Raw genomic sequence first — 18,166 nt, forward strand, 5'->3', positions numbered from 1 at the left:
GCATTTTCGGTTGGCATGCCCGAACCGTCCGGGAAACGCTCGCACCTGAGATCCTGTCGGGGGCAGATCTTGGGTGGAGTCTCCTCGTCCCCGGTTTCCCGTGTTGACAAACCACTGATTACTGTTGTCCTCTCCTGGGTCGGGGGCTCGGTGACGACCCAGGCGTTGGTGGACTCTGGTGCTGGTGGTTTGTTCATTGATAGTGTGTTCGCTGCCGCCAATTCCATTCCTCTGCAGCCTCGAGGTTCCCCACTGGCTCTTGAGGCGATAGACGGCAGACCCCTTCTGCCGCCACACGTGACTCATGAGACCCTTCCAGTGGGGATGGCCATTGGTGCCGTTCACAGAGAGTCGGTCTGTCTCCAGGTTATTTCGTCTCCACACTACTCGGTGGTCTTGGGGTACCCCTGGCTCCAGAAGCATAATCCGACTTTCGATTGGAAATCGGCCGAGATCCTCTCGTGGTCACCGCAGTGTGGGGCTAGTTGCATCCATGGGCCTGTCAAGTTGCTGTGTACTTCCTCGGACTCTCTGTTGCCTCCTGAATACGAGGAGTACCGGGATGTATTCGATAAGGTGCGTGCGGTTGCCCTACCTCCGCACCGCCCATACGATTGTGCCATAGAGTTACAATCTGGTGCCGTTCCTCCTCGTGGCAAAGTCTATCCACTGTCGGTAGCGGAGAATGAGGCCATGGAGGAGTACGTGAGGGAGGCGCTTTCACGCAGACACATTCGCAAATCCTCGTCCCCGGCAGGGGCTGGATTTTTCTTTGTGAAAAAGAAGGGCGGTGAGTTGAGGCCTTGCATCGATTACAGGGGTCTCAATCGCATCACGATCAAGAACGCTTACCCGATACCCTTGATTTCCGAGCTGTTCGATCGCCTCAAAGGGGCCACGGTCTTTACCAAACTCGACCTGAGGGCGGCATATAACCTGGTAAGGATCAAGGTGGGCGATGAGTGGAAGACCGCGTTTAACACCAGGACCGGTCATTATGAATCCTTGGTTATGCCCTTTGGGTTGTGCAATGCGCCCGCAGTCTTCCAGGAATTCATCAACGATGTTTTCCGTGACCTGTTGCAGCAGTGTGTGGTGGTCTATTTGGATGACATCTTGGTATATTCTGAATCCATGGAGGCCCACATTCTGGATGTCAGACGAGTGTTGCAACGGTTACGAGAGAACAAGCTGTTCGGTAAGCTTGAGAAATGCGAATTTCACCGATCCCAGGTAACCTTCTTAGGTTACATCATTTCCGCTGAGGGGTTCTCCATGGATCCTGAGAAGGTTTCGGCTGTCTTACAGTGGCCCCAGCCCAGTGGTCTTCGTGCCCTGCAGCGCTTTTTGGGCTTCGCCAATTATTATCGGAAGTTCATCAGGGACTTTTCCATGCTAGCCAAGCCTCTCACGGATCTGACCAGGAAGGGCAGTAATCCCCAGGTCTGGCCGCCCGAGGCCATCCGAGCTTTTGAGGCTCTAAAGTCCGCCTTTGTGTCGGCTCCGATTCTGTCGCATCCCAACCCTGGGTTGCCGTTTGTCCTCGAGGTGGACGCGTCTGAGACGGGAGTAGGCGCCCTCCTGTCTCAGCGTAGAACACCAGAGGGTCCTCTGCTTCCTTGTGGGTTTTACTCCCGGAAACTGTCTTCCGCGGAGTGCAACTATCAGATTGGTGACAGGGAGTTATTGGCCATCGTGCAGGCCCTTAAAGAATGGAGGCACTTGCTCGAGGGCTCGGTGGTTCCGGTTCTCATCCTGACGGACCACAAGAATCTGACCTACCTCTCTGAGGCCAAGAGATTGACACCACGTCAGGCCAGATGGGCTCTGTTCTTGTCACGTTTTAATTACGTGGTCTCCTACCTACCCGGTTCCAAGAACATCAGAGCGGATGCCTTATCACGGCAGTACTCCGAGCTGTCCGGGGAGGAGTCGATTCCGACTTCGGTCATACCTCCGAATCAGATCCTGGCCGCCATTCGCACCAGCCTGACCTCTCCCCTGGGTGAGCAGATTTTGGCGGCTCAATCTGGTGCTCCCTCTGGTAGACCCAACGGCAGGTGTTTTGTGCCTGAGGAGTTGCGCACTCGGTTGTTGCGAACCTACCATAACTCCAAGGCCGCGGGGCATCCTGGAAAGAATCAGCTGTCCTGGGCTGTTTCACGTCTGTTCTGGTGGCCTTCTCTACGTTCCGACATCGCCGCATATGTAGCGGCATGCTCAGTTTGTGCCCAGAGTAAGTCCCCTCGGCACCTTCCGTTGGGCCTTTTGCAACCCATAGCCACCGGGGAGCGTCCATGGTCACACCTGGGGATGGATTTCATTGTGGACCTCCCTGCATCCCGAGGCCATACGGTCATTCTCATGATAGTGGATCGGTTTTCCAAAATGTGCCACTGTGTACCTCTCAAGAAGTTACCCTCTGCACAAGAGTTGGCCTCGATTTTTGCCAGGGAGGTCTTCCGGTTGCACGGTTTGCCCAAGGAGATTGTGTCGGATCGGGGGAGTCAGTTTGTGTCCAGGTTCTGGCGCGCCTTTTGCTCCCAGTTGGGGATTCATCTCTCTTTCTCATCGGCCTACCACCCTCAGTCCAATGGGCCCGCAGAACGATCCAATCAGGCCTTGGAGCAATCCCTTCGTTGCTATGTCTCCGATCACCAAGACAATTGGGTTGACCTCCTGCCTTGGGCTGAGTTTGCCAGGAACACGGCGGTGAACTCTTCCTCTGGGACGTCTCCCTTCATGGCCAATTATGGGTTCCAACCTGCCGTGTTACCGGAGGTATTCTCTCCCCAGGATATTCCGGCTGTGGAGGATCACCTTTCCGTCCTACGTGCTTCTTGGGTACAGATCCAGAGGTCTCTTGAGGTCTCTGCGCAGCGCCAGAGACTCCAGGCTGATCGCAGACGAGCGCCCGCTCCTTCCTACCAGGTCGGAGACCGCGTATGGTTGTCCACCCGCAACCTCAACCTTCGAGTGTCCACTCCCAAGCTGGCGCCTCGCTTTGTTGGTCCCTTCCGAGTGCTTCGCAGGGTAAACCCGGTAGCCTATGCCCTTGCGCTTCCTCCTGGCATGCGGATCTCCAACGTGTTTCATGTCTCCCTCTTGAAGCCACTGGTGTGTAATCGTTTCACTTCCTCGATTCCTCTGCCTCGTCCGGTCCAAGTGGGCAATCGTGAGGAGTATGAGGTGAGCAATATCCTGGACTCACGCCTGGTCCGCGGCCGGGTGCAGTTTTTGGTCCATTGGCGTGGTTATGGTCCAGAGGAGCGTTCCTGGGTTCCCTCCGCAGATGTCCATGCTCCTGCCTTGCTCCGAGCCTTCCACGCACGCTTCCCTCAGAAACCGTTCCTTACTCCGCGGAGGAGGGGCCCTTGAGGGGGAGGTACTGTCATGGTCTTACCTCCTTGCTGTTCTCCTTCGTTTGACATGTGCTGGCGGCCATCTTGGTTTCTGGGTTTCTTGTAGCCTCCCACCCTGCGGCTCCTCCTTCCCACTGGGAGGAGCTGGATGCCTAGCTCATATATATAGGAGGTCTGTGGCTTCAGTTCCCTGCTTGGTCCTCCTGTGCTCACATGCTTCTAAGACTGCTGCTGCTTCTGGTTCCTGATCCTGGCTTCGTCTGACTACCCTGCTGATTCCTGATCCTGGCTTCGTCTGACTACCCTGTTGGTTCCTGATCCTGGCTTCATCTGACTACCCTTCTGGTTCCTGATCTCTGGTTTCGCAAGACCCTGCTTCGGTTTAGCCATCCGTTTGGACTTTTGCCTTACAGCTTTATTTTCAATAAAGCCTTCTTATTTCCACTCATCTCTTGTTGTACGTCTGGTTCATGGTTCCATGACAGCTGGTCATATTATAGAAACAATGTTGCAGGCTGGTCCTTTTATAAATACAATGTTGCATGCTGGTCCTATTATAGATACAATGTTGCAGGCTGGTCCTATTATAGAAACAATGTTGCATGCTGGTCCTATTATAGATACATTGTTGCAGGCTGGTCCTATTTTATATATATATATATACAATGTTGCAGGCTGGTCCTTTTATAGATACAATGTTGCAGGCTGGTCCTATTATAGAAACAATGTTGCAGGCTGGTCCTTTTATAGATACAATGTTGCAGGCTGGTCCTATTATACATACAATGTTGCAGGCTGGTCCTATTATAGAAACAATGTTGCAGGCTGGTTCTATTCGGTGGTGCAGCCTGGTTCTGTTTTTGAGGCACTATTACAGTCTTGGTTCTCTTAGGACACAGTTGCAGGTTCCCACTATTATGGGGGCACTGTGTCTGTTGCTGTTATGAGACAAGACAGCACCTGAACATCTTCCCCTTCACAGTGCACCACATATCTATGCCCCTTTTCGCCATCACTAGAATTTAAAGCTATTTACTCACCCCTCTCCATACCTCACCCCCATCATTTAAGGGGGTTGTCCAGTATTAGAAAAACATGCCTGCTTTCTTCCAAAATCAGCTCCACATCTGGCTACAGGTGGTGTGTGGTACTGCAGATCAGTGCCATCGATTTCAGTGGAGCTGAGCTGCAATACCCAACCTCGGGACAGCTGTGGTGCTGAATCAATCAATCCTGAACATTTCCTTTAGGCCTATTGCACACGACCATATGGCTTTTTCAGTATTTTGCAGTCCGCAAAAAAACGGATCCGCAAAAAATACTGATGATCTGTGTGCATTCCGTTTTTTTGCGGAACAGAACATCTGGCCCCTAATAGAACAGTACTATCCTTGTCCGTTATGAGGACAATAATAGGACATGTTCTTTCTGTGAATAGAACGGAAATACATATAGAGTACATTCCTTTTTTTTTTTGCGGACCCATTGAAATTAATGGTTCCCTATATGGATACGGAACGCAAAAAATGGAACGGAATAAAAAAATGTTTGTGTGCATGAGGCCTTAGGCTACATGCACGTGAATGTGGTTTGATTCCGCATCCGACCCACATTTTTTGCGGCTCGGGTGCGGACCCATTCACTTCAATGTGGCCGCAAAATATGCGGACGGCACTCTGTGTGCTGTCCGCATACGTTGCTCCGTTCCGTGGCCCCACAAAAAAAATAGAACAATAGCCCCGGTATAGACAAACTGTAATCTACACACGTAACAGAGGATGGGTGACACCCACTAAGGGCAGCCATTGCAATTCTATCCCCCTCGCTCCTATGTACTTTTCCATTTATGTGTCAGTCTTCACTGTAGTTATTCATAAACCCAAGTGATGAGGACAAGCATTCCGTTATGCCCCTCCCACACAGATGATTTTTTACAGTGCAGAGGATTATGGGTAAGATAAATATACATGTTAATTCGAAATATGCAATTCTGGTTAGTCTGTATCTGCAGTTTATGGGGCCTCCTGGAAGCATCAAACGTAATCCGTGCCTTTTAACGCTTTTACGGCGGCACCGATAGTCTTATAACGCGCTCACGAGGCAGATGTCTTGCGGCTGGTTAATGCTGCCCCCGGTAATAACTGTGGAGTGTAATGAGCGGTTACTGCCGAATCCATCCCTTATAATCAGGCCGCTCCGAAAGTCAATGCAAAAATATAATCAAAGCGAGATGCAAATACACAGCGCCCCTTTAATAAAAACATCCCCGGGAACAGCAAGGCCCTCAATTACTGTCTGTGGACAGATCTAAGCGCGTCGCATAAATTCCTGGCTGGTAAAGCAAGAACCTGAGCAAATACGGCATAAAACCGAACGTGATAATAATCACACACAGGATCGTAATAAACATCCGCAGCGACACACTCCATGTATTAAAGCTGCCTGGGTAGTTCTGCCTATACTGCAATTTCCACCATGTCTAGGATAGCGGGGAATATATACAGGTTGTTGTCCTTTTGCTGTGAATTGCTACCTGCGTCTCCCCAGTGATTGTGAAACTGCCAGCATGTGGTTATAAGTATGGTATTGCTATTAGACCTCCCAACAAGCTAGTTTTTGCAGAATTGTCCTGCAAAATGGGCCTCAGGGGCGGTGCTTATGAAAGTGGCTATTCCTGGGAGGTCCTATGGGCAGGTCAGGGGTGGAGCATAAAGATGTCATGACAATGCTCACTGATGAAGGGAACAACTTCCTCAAGATTTATTAGGCTTATTTTTAATGTAACTGATATATATTGGGCTGATATTTTTGCATTGCAATATCTGCAGCAAGCTGCTATTTTTACTTTGAGCCCCCTGGATATCAATTATTTTTTTTAAAATTATTTTATTAGTGGCTGGATTTCAGTTTTCTGATACAGAGCTCCAAATCCCCTGCATAGACCTAAAAGTAAATCATTAAACGCCATCTACCTGCAGTCACCACTAGAGGGAGCTCATTGCATTGTTTTTAAGTTCAGTGTATGCAGTAAGCTCATATGCTCCCTCTAGTGGTCACTGCAGACAGACAGATTTTTATCATCTACCGTTAGGTCTGTGCAGGGTATTTGGAGCTCTGTATTAGAAAAACTGAGCACTATAAAAAGATATGGAAAATGAATTAACACAGAATATTGGACCAAAAAACTACATAAAGCACAAATTAGCAAATACTATTTTACTGCTTATTTATTTGTAATTTTATAATATGTCCCAGAGACTGTATACTGTAAACATTTACTATATTACTGCCAAGTCCCAATCTATCTCAGATCAGATTTTTATGCTGAATGCAAATGCTGGATTCCCAGCTAATCTGGATTATTGGATGCCATATTAAAGGAATTTCACTGTCCTGTACATTGCTGGATGGAAATATAGTTAGGTGTAGAAATATTTGGACAGTGACACACGTTTTGGCATTTTAGCTGTTTACCAAAACGTATTCAAGGTACAGTTATATAATCAATATGGGCCTAAAGTGCAGCCTTTCAGCTTTAATTTGAGGGGATTCACATCCTAATTGAAGGAAGGGTTTAGGAATTACAGCTCTTTAATATGTATCTGCCTCTTTTTCAAGGTCCCAAAGGTAATTGGACAATTATGTCAAAAGCTATTTAATGGGCTGCATGGGCTATATACTGATTTTTCCATCAATAATTAAGCAGGTAAAAGGTCTGGAGCTGATTCCAGGTGTGGATTTTGTATTTGGAAGCTGTTGCTGTGAACCCAAAAACTGTGGTCAAAAGGAGCTCTCAATGGAAGTGAAACAGACCATCATTAGGTTGAAAAAAAGAAGAAATCCATTAGAGAAATGGTGGAAATGTTAGGAGTGGCCACATCAACAGTTTGGTACATTCTGGTAAAGAGCACGCTGGTGAGCTCGGGAACCCAAAAAGGCCTGGATGTCCACAGAAGACAACAGCGGTGGATGATCACAAAATCCTTTCCATGGGGAAGAAAAACACCTGCATAACATCCACCCAAGTGAAGAACACTGTCCAGGAAGTAGGTGTATCAGTATCTACTGTAAGTCTACCATAAAGAAAAGACTTCATGAGCTCATATCCAGAGGGATCACCACATGGTGCAAACCATTCATCAGCCTAAAAAATAGGAAGGCCAGATTAGACTTTGCCAAAAAACATCTAAAGAAGCCAGCCCAGTTCTGGAACAGCATTCTTTGGACAGATGAAACTAAGATCAATCTGTACCAGAATGATGGGTAGAAGAAAGTATGGAGAAGGCTTGGAATGGCTCATGATCCAAAGCACACCACATCCTCTGGAGAACATGGTGGTGGCACGGTGATGGCATCCAATGGCACAGGGTCACTAGTGTTTGTCGATGATGTGACTGAAGACAGAAGCAGCCGGATGAATTCTGAAGTCTACAGGGATAGACTTTCTGCTCAGATTCAAGCAAATGCAGCAAGGTTGATTAGACGGTGCTTCACAGTACAGATGGACAATGACCCAAAACGTACTGGGAAAGCAGCCCAGGAGTTTTTTAAGGCAAAGAAGTGGAATATTGTGCAATAGACGAGTCAATCACGAGATCTCTACCCGATCCAGCATGCATTTCACTTGCTTAAGACAAAACCTAAGGCATAAAGACCCACAAATAGGCAACAACTGAAGAGAGCTGCAGTAAAGGCCGGGCAAAGCATCACGAAGGAGGAAATCCGGCGTTTGGTTATGTCCATGGGCAGTGAAAGTAACTAGGAGTAGCAGCAAACTTTTGAATGCCCCCCCCCCCCACCCAAGCAGCTTCTTCACAACCCCCTCCTCCCGTGCAACCCCCACTCCGGTGACTAGTGAAAATCGAGACGAGGCCCGACAGCCGCTCCATCCATTTCCTGCAGTGTCTCTGTATATAATGTCATTGTATAATACTGTTGAGGGGGCACTGACAATAAAATCTTTTAGTCCTCCTACAGGGTGGCCCCCTTCTGAGTTCAGGCCCCAAAGCATCCGCTTCCCCTGCTTCCCCTATAGCTACTCACCTGTCCATGGGATCCAGACCTCAGCACTCATTGCCTACAAAGGATTCTCTACAAAGTATTAAAACTGAACATTAGATTTACGATAATGTTAATTTGTCCAATTACTTTTGAGCCCCTGAAATGAGGAGGTTTCGTAGAAAAATTGTTGCGTTTCCTAAACGTTTCACAGGATATCTTTGTTCAACCCCTTGAATTAAACCTGGAAGTCTACACTTTAATTGCATTTCAGTCATTTCTTTTCAATGTGGTGGCAGCAGAGCCCGAATCATGAAGATTGTGTCACTGTCTGAATATTTCTGGACCTCACTGTATGTAGCTGAATGTTGGGGGCAGTTATGGATGCATTTTGACCTCCATATATCAGCACCATGTGCAATACATTAATGCATTTTGACCCCCAAATATCAGCACTGTGTGCAATATACTGATACATTTCGACCCTCGTATATTACCACCATATATAATATATTGATGCATTTTGACCATGTGCATTGTATTGTTGCATTTTGACCCCCATATATCAGCACCATGTGCAAAATATTTATGCATTTTGACCCTCATATAGCAGCACCATGGGCAATATACTGATACATTTTGACCCTCATATATTACCACCATATATAATATATTGTTGCATTTTGACCCCCATATATCACCACCTTGTGCATTATATTGAAGCTGACTTTTCTCGGGCTCTCAGTTCAGGTTGGTGCAGGCTGCTCTTCTGTACATGTCATATGGTCACGGGCGCTCGTTTTACCCGCACCACACTGGCAGGGTGAAAATCTGATTTTCCATGGTTGTATCGAGAATAGTAAGAATTTCGGTGGCCGTTCTGTTGATCTCAGCGTGTCACACAGCGGACAAGCATTGTACATACTGGTGATCGAATAATTTCATATCCCATAGAAATAGGAGTCAGTGTGCAGCCCCCCCCCCCCCATTGAATTTGACTGCACAGCAGGTTTGGTACAGTGTAATAGTCACACAGGAGAAGTTTAGTTTCATTCATTTGTTTTGTTCAACCCATAGTTAATGTTGTTGATGCAGGGCATGCTGGGAGTAGTAGTTTCAGAACAGCTGAAGAGCCACAGGTTAAGGATCTCGTACTATAAGGGGTGCAATGATTGCAGTAGACCTTGCATCTTATCCTACATAAGATGTCTAGTGTAATGATGCCTCTGCCCAGAATCAAATCACCAGAGCAAGCTCTGTGCAAACACTGAAGTAATGCTGGGAGATTACAGCTCTGAAGCTTGCAGTCATAAATGCTGTTCTGGAGTATAATACAAGATGTAACTTAGGATCAGTACAGGATAAGTAATGTAATGTATGTACACCGCGACTGCACCAGCAGAATAGTGAGTGCAGCTCTGGAGTATAATACAGGATGTAACTCAGGATCAGTACAGGATAAGTAATGTAATGTATGTACAGAGTGACTCCACCAGCAGAATAGTGAGTGCAGCTCTGGAGTATAATACAAGATGTAACTCAGGATCAGTACAGGATAAGTAATGTATGTACACAGTGACTCCACCAGCAGAATAGTGAGTGCAGCTCTGGAGTATAATACAGGATGTAACTCAGGATCAGTACAGGATAAGTAATGCATGTACACAGTGACTCCACCAGCAGAATAGTGAGTGCAGCTCTGGAGTATAATACAGGAGGTAACTCAGGATCAGTACAGGATAAGTAATGTAATGTATGTACACAGTGACTGCACCAGCAGAATAGTGAGTGCAGCTCTGGAGTATAATACAGGATGTAACTCAGGATCAGTACAGGATAAGTAATGTAATGTATGTATACAGTGACTGCACCAGCAGAATAGTGAGTGCAGCTCTGGGGTATAATACAGGAGGTAACTCAGGATCAGTACAGGATAAGTAATGTAATGTATGTACACAGTGACTACACCAGCAGAATAGTGAGTGCAGCTCTGGAGTATAATACAGGATGTAACTCAGGATCAGTACAGGATAAGTAATGTATGTACACAGTGACTGCACCAGCAGAATAGTGAGTGCAGCTCTGGAGTATAATACAGGATGTAACTCAGGATCAGTACAGGATAAGTAATGTAATGTATGTACACAGTGACTGCACCAGCAGAATAGTGAGTGCAGCTCTGGAGTATAATACAGGATGTAACTCAGGATTAGTACAGGATAAGTAATGTATGTACACAGTGACTGCACCAGAAGAATAGTGAATGCAGCTCTGGAGTATAATACAGGATGTAACTCAGGATCAGTACAGGATAAGTAATGTATGTACACAGTGACTGCACCAGAAGAATAGTGAGTGCAGCTCTGGAGTATAATACAGGATGTAACTCAGGATCAGTGCAGGATAAGTAATGTATGTACACAGTGACTGCACCAGCAGAATAGTGAGTGCAGCTCTGGGGTATAATACAGGATGTAACTCAGGATCAGTGCAGGATAAGTAATGTATGTACACAGTGACTGCACCAGCAGAATAGTGAGTGCAGCTCTGGAGTATAATACAGGATGTAACCCAGGATCAGTACAGGATAAGTAATGTATGTACACAGTGACTGCACCAGAAGAATAGTGAGTGCAGCTCTGGAGTACAATACAGGATGTAACTCAGGATTAGTACAGGATAAGTAATGTATGCACACAGTGACTGCACCAGAAGAATAGTGAATGCAGCTCTGGAGTACAATACAGGGTGTAACTCAGGATCAGTACAGGATAAGTAATATATGTACACAGTGACTGCACCAGCAGAATAGTGAGTGCAGCTCTGGAGTATAATACAGGATGTAACTCAGGATCAGTACAGGATAAGTAATGTAATGTATGTACACAGTGACTGCACCAGCAGAATAGTGAATGCAGCTCTGGAGTATAATACAGGATGTAACTCAGGATTAGTACAGGATAAGTAATGTATGTGCACAGTGACTGCACCAGCAGAATAGTGAGTGCAGCTCTGGAGTATAATACAGGATGTAACTCAGGATCAGTACAGGATAAGTAATGTAATGTATGTACACAGTGACTGCACCAGCAGAATAGTGAGTGCAGCTCTGAAGCATTGATCCTACAGGATAAGTAACGTAATGTGTGTATACAGTGACTCCACTTTATATGTACAATAGTTTTCTATGAGAACTATTGAATGGTGCCTGATGGTGGTTATACCCCTCGGTGTAGTCATCCTGTTCACTTAGTGTTAGCCGTGGGCTTATCTGGTGGATTATTCCCGGGATACAATCAGCTAATCCATCGGAGTGGAAACATAAACCAGTGTCAGCGTTGCCAAAGTGGCGCTGACACCTGATCCGCATTTCGTACGAGCTCGCATTTGGCTCAGTCTCCCGCTTGGATTTTATTCCAGGCTCTAAACTCCGAAGTCTTCTTGTAAATGAGAGAGTCCCAGCTGAACGATTACAAGTGATGTTTATCTGCGGCGCTCGCATCCTCTCCTTAATGCTTCTTTGGCCCATCTGTCTCACGGATGCAGTATTTCCAGTGCTGGATTCTCATTCTCTTGGGGCAGCTGGAAAACAAACTCATCATTGAGGAAGTGATTCTTTATTTCTGGATGGAAGTCTGCTGCCCCCGGGGAGTAATATCTCCAGTGTTGACTCCAACTTGTAGTAATGGAGGGGGGTATCTCTCCTACTTATCCCTCTGACCCTTCAATATTATCATCCCCAGAACCTGTGCTTCAACCAGCTGTGACTCAGGACTCTCCGTGTGCTGCGTCGTTTGCAGTAAATATTCCTATCTTCACATACAGATGTAGCAGTATTGAATGTGTTATCTGACACAATGCGCTGATTTGTGGTTTTACATAGGACTGCAGCAGGTAACCCTACTGCCTTAATTTTTTACCTCTTTGCACTAAAGAAAAATTTCTTTGACAAATTGAGCACTGCTACATCTGTTTTAGGGTGGTGTAATGCTGCTGTTTGATGCAGGTTTTATTTAGCCAAAGCCAGGAGTGGATCCAGAAGGGGAAGTAGAAGTCCTTGCTTTACATTTCTTATTCCTCTTGAATGCACTTCTGGCTTTCACATCAAAATTTGCATAAAAAATTGGAGTTGTTTTTTTTTTGTTCCAGAAAATGTTATGTGTGAAACCTGCCTTACACCAAACTATAAAACACTGCATCTAACACAAGCGGCCATCTTAAATTCAGCCGTAGATATTTATGTCCTGGTGATCCTTGAATGAGGATCCAATGGGATCCTTTTGTTTATTCCATGGATAAGCAGCTAAAGAAGAGCCTGGCAGCTGCTTATCCTCTTTACCTAAAATAACATTGAGGTTCAGCTGGGAAAATCCCATGTTTAGGCTGGGGTCGGGAAGGTTGGCCTTTATCAGTGACATGTTATTGGAAGAATCTGTGTCACCTGTTGGTGAAGATGGAAGGATGTAGATATGCTCAAGATGGGTGATGACAAGATCATGAAGATGGGATGCAGAACGCAATGGAAGTTAAAAGGAGGTTCAAGGTCAGGCAAACCTGGGCAGATGGCAGGACTCACTGGCATTTGGGGGCATGGTCCTTTTTGTAGACATAAAGCTAAAATGGTAGTAGACATGGCTGGAGGCAGCCATGATGGAAAGGATGGCATCATGGTGGCACTGGTAGAGCTGCTGACATAAATGAGATGGGATTTAATGGTGACATGATAGAGATTGAAGAAATTGGGACATGAGGTATGTGGGTAGGACTGTGACCTAGTGAAGGTGGGATTAATGGTGCTGTGGTTGAGATGGGAAGATGGAAATTTGCTTGCGAGGAGATGGATGACATAGTGGAGGTTAGAAGAATGGTGCCATGGTGGAGATTTGGAAGTGAACTGAATAGATTGGGTTATATGGGTAAATGGTTGAGATAGTCAAAATAAGAAGCATAGTGGTGGAGATTGAAGAGATTGGGGAATGAGGTAGAGGAGATGAGTAAATGGTGACATGGTGGAGATAGTGTATGCAGGATGGAGATATTTTTGAAATGGAAAAGTTGGTGACGCTGTGGAGGCTGAAAGAGTGGTGCCATCGTGGAGACTGAAAAGGCAGTGACATGGTAGAGATTGGAAAAGTGGTGAATTGGTGGAGATAGGCAAAATGGAGATATGATTGAGATGGATTGGGCCATGAGATTGAAGATAATTCAATCTCCCACACAGGTAGGGTTGTGACCTAATGGAGATGGGATAGGTAGGTGGAGACAGGCAATATGGACATGTGGTCAAAATAAGAAGGAGTTGTGACCTAGTGGAAATGATAAGATGGTGACTTGGTGGAAATTCAAAGGATGTAGATATTGTTGAGATGGGAATGTTGGTTGAAGCAGAGGTGCCACGGTGGACTAGTAGTGACAGGGTGGAGATTGAAGTAGTGAATTGATGGAGACAGGAAAAACAGAGATATAATTGAGATGGGACAGATTGGATTGAAGGGATGGTGCCATGGTGGAGATTGAAGTGATTGAGGGGGTTGTGACTAGAGATGAGCAACATTTTTTAAAATAGTCCGATCTGGGTAAAAATAGATTGTTCCTGAATCAAATATGCTTCGGTTGTCCTAAAAGTTGTTATATAACACTCTCTGGTCTCCTACGACATATACAGTATATTTTCTGGAAAGACTCTAGGAAGAGAGAGAGAGAGACTGGGGTAAGAAAGCTAATTTGAACATCATTTGCAGAAACCCAGAGTGGCACTGCCTGGCCCACAATGCTCTGGTACTATGTAAACTAGGCTCTCTCCGTAATTAGAAAGATCTCTTTCTCTCTCTTTCTCATTTCCTCTCAGAAAACAAATCATAAAAAGTTGGGTTTATTAGAATCTAAACTGTTTGGGATATGCTGAACGAATTCCGAACTGGTAGAATAGATTTGCTCATCCTTAGGTGTGACCTAGTGGGGAGTGCAGTGGTAGAAATAGGCAGGAAGACCATATGGTTGAAAGATGATAAATTTGGAACATGGTGGAGATTGGATGAATGGTGACATTACTGGAAGGCGGGAAACAGCCAAAGTCCCATCAAGTCCCTATTTCACATGTCATAAATGATCAGATGTGTCCTTAATCCTGTCTCATCACAGACAATCTTCAGCAGCTTTCCCACCCTGATGATGACTTCGAGCAGCAGAGTAAACATTGATTATTGTAGACTGTTCCTATTCTGTGCCCCAAATGAAAGTTAAGTAAAAATCCATTGTCAGATAGGAAGGGATAAAGTCACGGTGACCTAGTGGCAATCCAACCGTTAAGAGGCCTTATTGCCTTCCTGAGCAGAGGGTAAATGGTACGAGAGAGAGGAGATAAAACGGATAAAAAACCAGACCCTTTTTTATGTGGCAATTTATAAAACCGTCATTGAGAACAATTCGAGGAAAGCCGCAGTCCCTAAAGGCTTCCTCCGACTCCCGTCTCGCTCCCCCCCACCGTCGCTCGTAACTCTCCCCTGATTGGAGCTATTCGCACAAGCAATAAGCTGTGTCTTGTAGGAGAATGATGGAGGCGTCAGGATGGGATCTGCCAGTGAGGATAAAGCTATCCCCTGGGGAGCGGCAGGTAATCAGAGAGAATTAGGATGGATGAGACAAATGGGAAAGGTTTGTTTAAGGGGATGTGAGAGATTGGTAAACAGCCTGACATGCGAAGGACTTAGCCTCATCTCAGGAGCTCCTGTAAAGGCCAGGTATTGAGTGGGCACAGATAAGATATCTCCTCTGACACCATATAGATGCCTATAAACGCTGGGGCTTTAGAGATCAGCAGTAGCATGGACGCATTGCTAACCATAATGGCCACCATACACCTACCACTCTACAAGCTGAAAACTTGCAAAGAAACCATATACAGTCATCAACACAATTCTAACATTTTTGGCTCTATACATCGCCACAGTGGATTTGAAATGAAACTAATTTGAGGCTATTTACATCCAAATCAGGTGAACGGTGCAGGAATTACAGCAGTTTGCATATGTGCCTCCCACTTGTTAAGGGACCAAAAGTAATGGGACAGAATAATAATCATAAATCAAACTTTCACTTTTTAATACTTGGTTGCAAATCCTTTGCAGTCAATTACAGCCTGAAGTCTGGAACGCATAGACATCACCAGACGCTGGGTTTCATCCCTGGTGATGCTCTGCCCGGCCTCTACTGCAACTGTCTTCAGTTCCTGCTTGTTCTTGGGGTATTTTCCCTTCAGTTTTGTCTTCAGCGAGTGAAATGCAGCTCAATCGGATTCAGGTCCGGTGATTGACTCGGCCATTACAGAACATTCCACTTCTTTCCCTTAAACTCTTTGGTTGCTTTTGCAGTATGCTTTGGGTCATTGTCCATCTGCACTGTGAAGCGCCGTCCAATGAGTTCTGAAGCATTTGGCTGAATATGAGCAGATAATATTGCCCGAAACACTTCAGAATTCATCCTGTTGCTTTTATCAGCAGTCACATCATCAATAAATACAAGAGAAGCAGTTCCATTGGCAGCCATACATGCCCACGCCACGACACTACCACCACCATGCTTCACTGATAAGGTGGTATGTTGTGTAGATTTTATTATTTTCCCTTATAACATGGTACTTAATACAGAATTCTTACTAAAATAGGGCTGGAGGGGTTAAAACATATATATATATTTTTTTCAATTTTAACTCACCTTGGTATGATGGATCATGTGATGGACCATGTGATGAGCGCAGTGACGTCACCACAGGTCCTTTTCCTCAAAGAAGAAGACAGAAAGAGATGCCGGCTGCGCAAAACAAGTGGATTAAGGTGAATTAATAATTTTTCAATTTTTTTTAACACCTCCATCACTATTTTAGTAAGCATTCTGTAACCATGTTATAAGGGAAAATAATAAAATCTACACAACACCGATCCCAAACCCGAATATCTGTGAAGAAGTCTGGGTTCGGGTTCGGGTACCAAACATGCATATTTTTCTCACGCGCGTGCAAAACGCATTAAAATGTTTTGCACTCGCCTGAAAAAATCGCACATTTTCCCGTGACGCACCCGCATCTTATCCGACCCATATCCATGACGCCCGTGTGAAAGAGGCCTAAGGCCCCTTTATGGAGCTTTCTGACACCACCACACTACTAACCACCTCAACAGGAGGTGCTGTTATCCCACTGCATCTCTGAGACCCCCACATCTCTGGAAAACAGGGATTCCCTAATTAATATTTGATCCTATGCAGTCTAAGAGATTCAGTAGCTCGGCTATCTCCATAGCTAGCAAAGAATGCCAATGGCTTTCTGCCATATCCCCTGTGTTTTTGTGGGATCGTCCCATTAAAGGGGTCACAAAGTGAGCATGGCTGATGTAAATATGTTTGGAAGTGGATGTCCTAAGTAGATGTTGGTGGGGCTTAAAGTGTACCGTGAATAGGGGTGCAAGTGTTTGAAGGCATGGCTCCAGATCTGGGGACCTCAATGGCATACAGAGAAAACAGGCTTCATAGAAAAGATGAAAATAGGGCTCCTTCATGGAGCTTCCTGACATCAGTACACTCCTAACCACTGGAGGTGCTATGAATCCATTGTTCTTCTCTGGAACCCTCATTTCTTCTTAAAATGGGGTTTCCTCAATGACTTCCATAGGAAGCAGTGGAGAAGGGTGGTCATATATTTGACCTTTCCTATATGGGGCTGCCGTAAGGGGTTAGGGGGTCTGGGCTCCAGGTGGTATGAGTGTCCCTACCAAATTTTAGGGCCTAGAAACTCCACCAATCATAATTCAGATCTGGGGATATCAATGTCATACTTAGAGAACTGGTCTCAAATGAAAATGAAGCCCCTTTCAGAAACTGCCTGACACTAGCACACTCCTAACCAGCTACAACAAGAGGTCCTGGAGCTGCTGTCCCTTTTCCAGTGCTTGAGAACTTTCTCTATTCTTGGAACCCATTGGGTTAGTCCTCACACTACACCAGCCTGGAATGGGTCAACCCTCCTCAAGCAGCCGGATGAGATGTCTCTATGGTTTTCCTTCCCAAGTCTGGTATCTTTTTGTCATTCTGTGTGTGGACAGTGTACGTTACCAGCGACCGGTTTGACAAGGGGCCTGACAGACGTTTTTTCGGACTCTTCCACAGAAGCGGGGCTTATTTGTGTCATCGACGTCTTAATAAGATTATTATCCAGATCCCAATACTTCCCCTGTCTCATTATATCACAAAGGGAACGTCTTGACGAGGTGTGATCTGATTATGTCTTAGAGCAAATTTTTCCTGGCTGGCGCTGTGAGAGTGAACTTTTAAGATCTCATACTGTAAGTCGGTATTTCAGGTGATGATCCAATAAAATCTATCAGAGTCAGCGCCGTGTATGGAATTACTCCATCATAGGAGACTGGAGACAGAAAAGATAATCAATACGGAGGCTGAGCTGTCACTCATTCACTCATCTCCGCGCCTAAAGACGCCGTCTGATGGTATTAATAAACTGTAAATGAGCAGACATCTATAACCCCCTGTAAATGTGTCGCCGCCCCTCCCCCATCCCCAATGGGACAGAGCGGTTTATTATATCTGCAAACTATTATTGCACAGTCATATCTGCATTGTTGTATATTTTAGTTATTTTAGTCTTCAGGGACCCCCACACGAGAGTAATGACTGTGTGCACACAGTGCTGCCAGGATCTCTTGCCCATAAGGCCTCATGCACACGGCCGTTGTTTGCTGATGCCCGTATTGCAGCCCGCATATAGCCTGTCCACAATATACAGGCGGCGTCCGTTT

Source organism: Bufo gargarizans, chromosome 8 (assembly GCF_014858855.1).
Source record: "Bufo gargarizans isolate SCDJY-AF-19 chromosome 8, ASM1485885v1, whole genome shotgun sequence".
NCBI classification, from domain to species: Eukaryota; Metazoa; Chordata; class Amphibia; order Anura; family Bufonidae; genus Bufo; species Bufo gargarizans.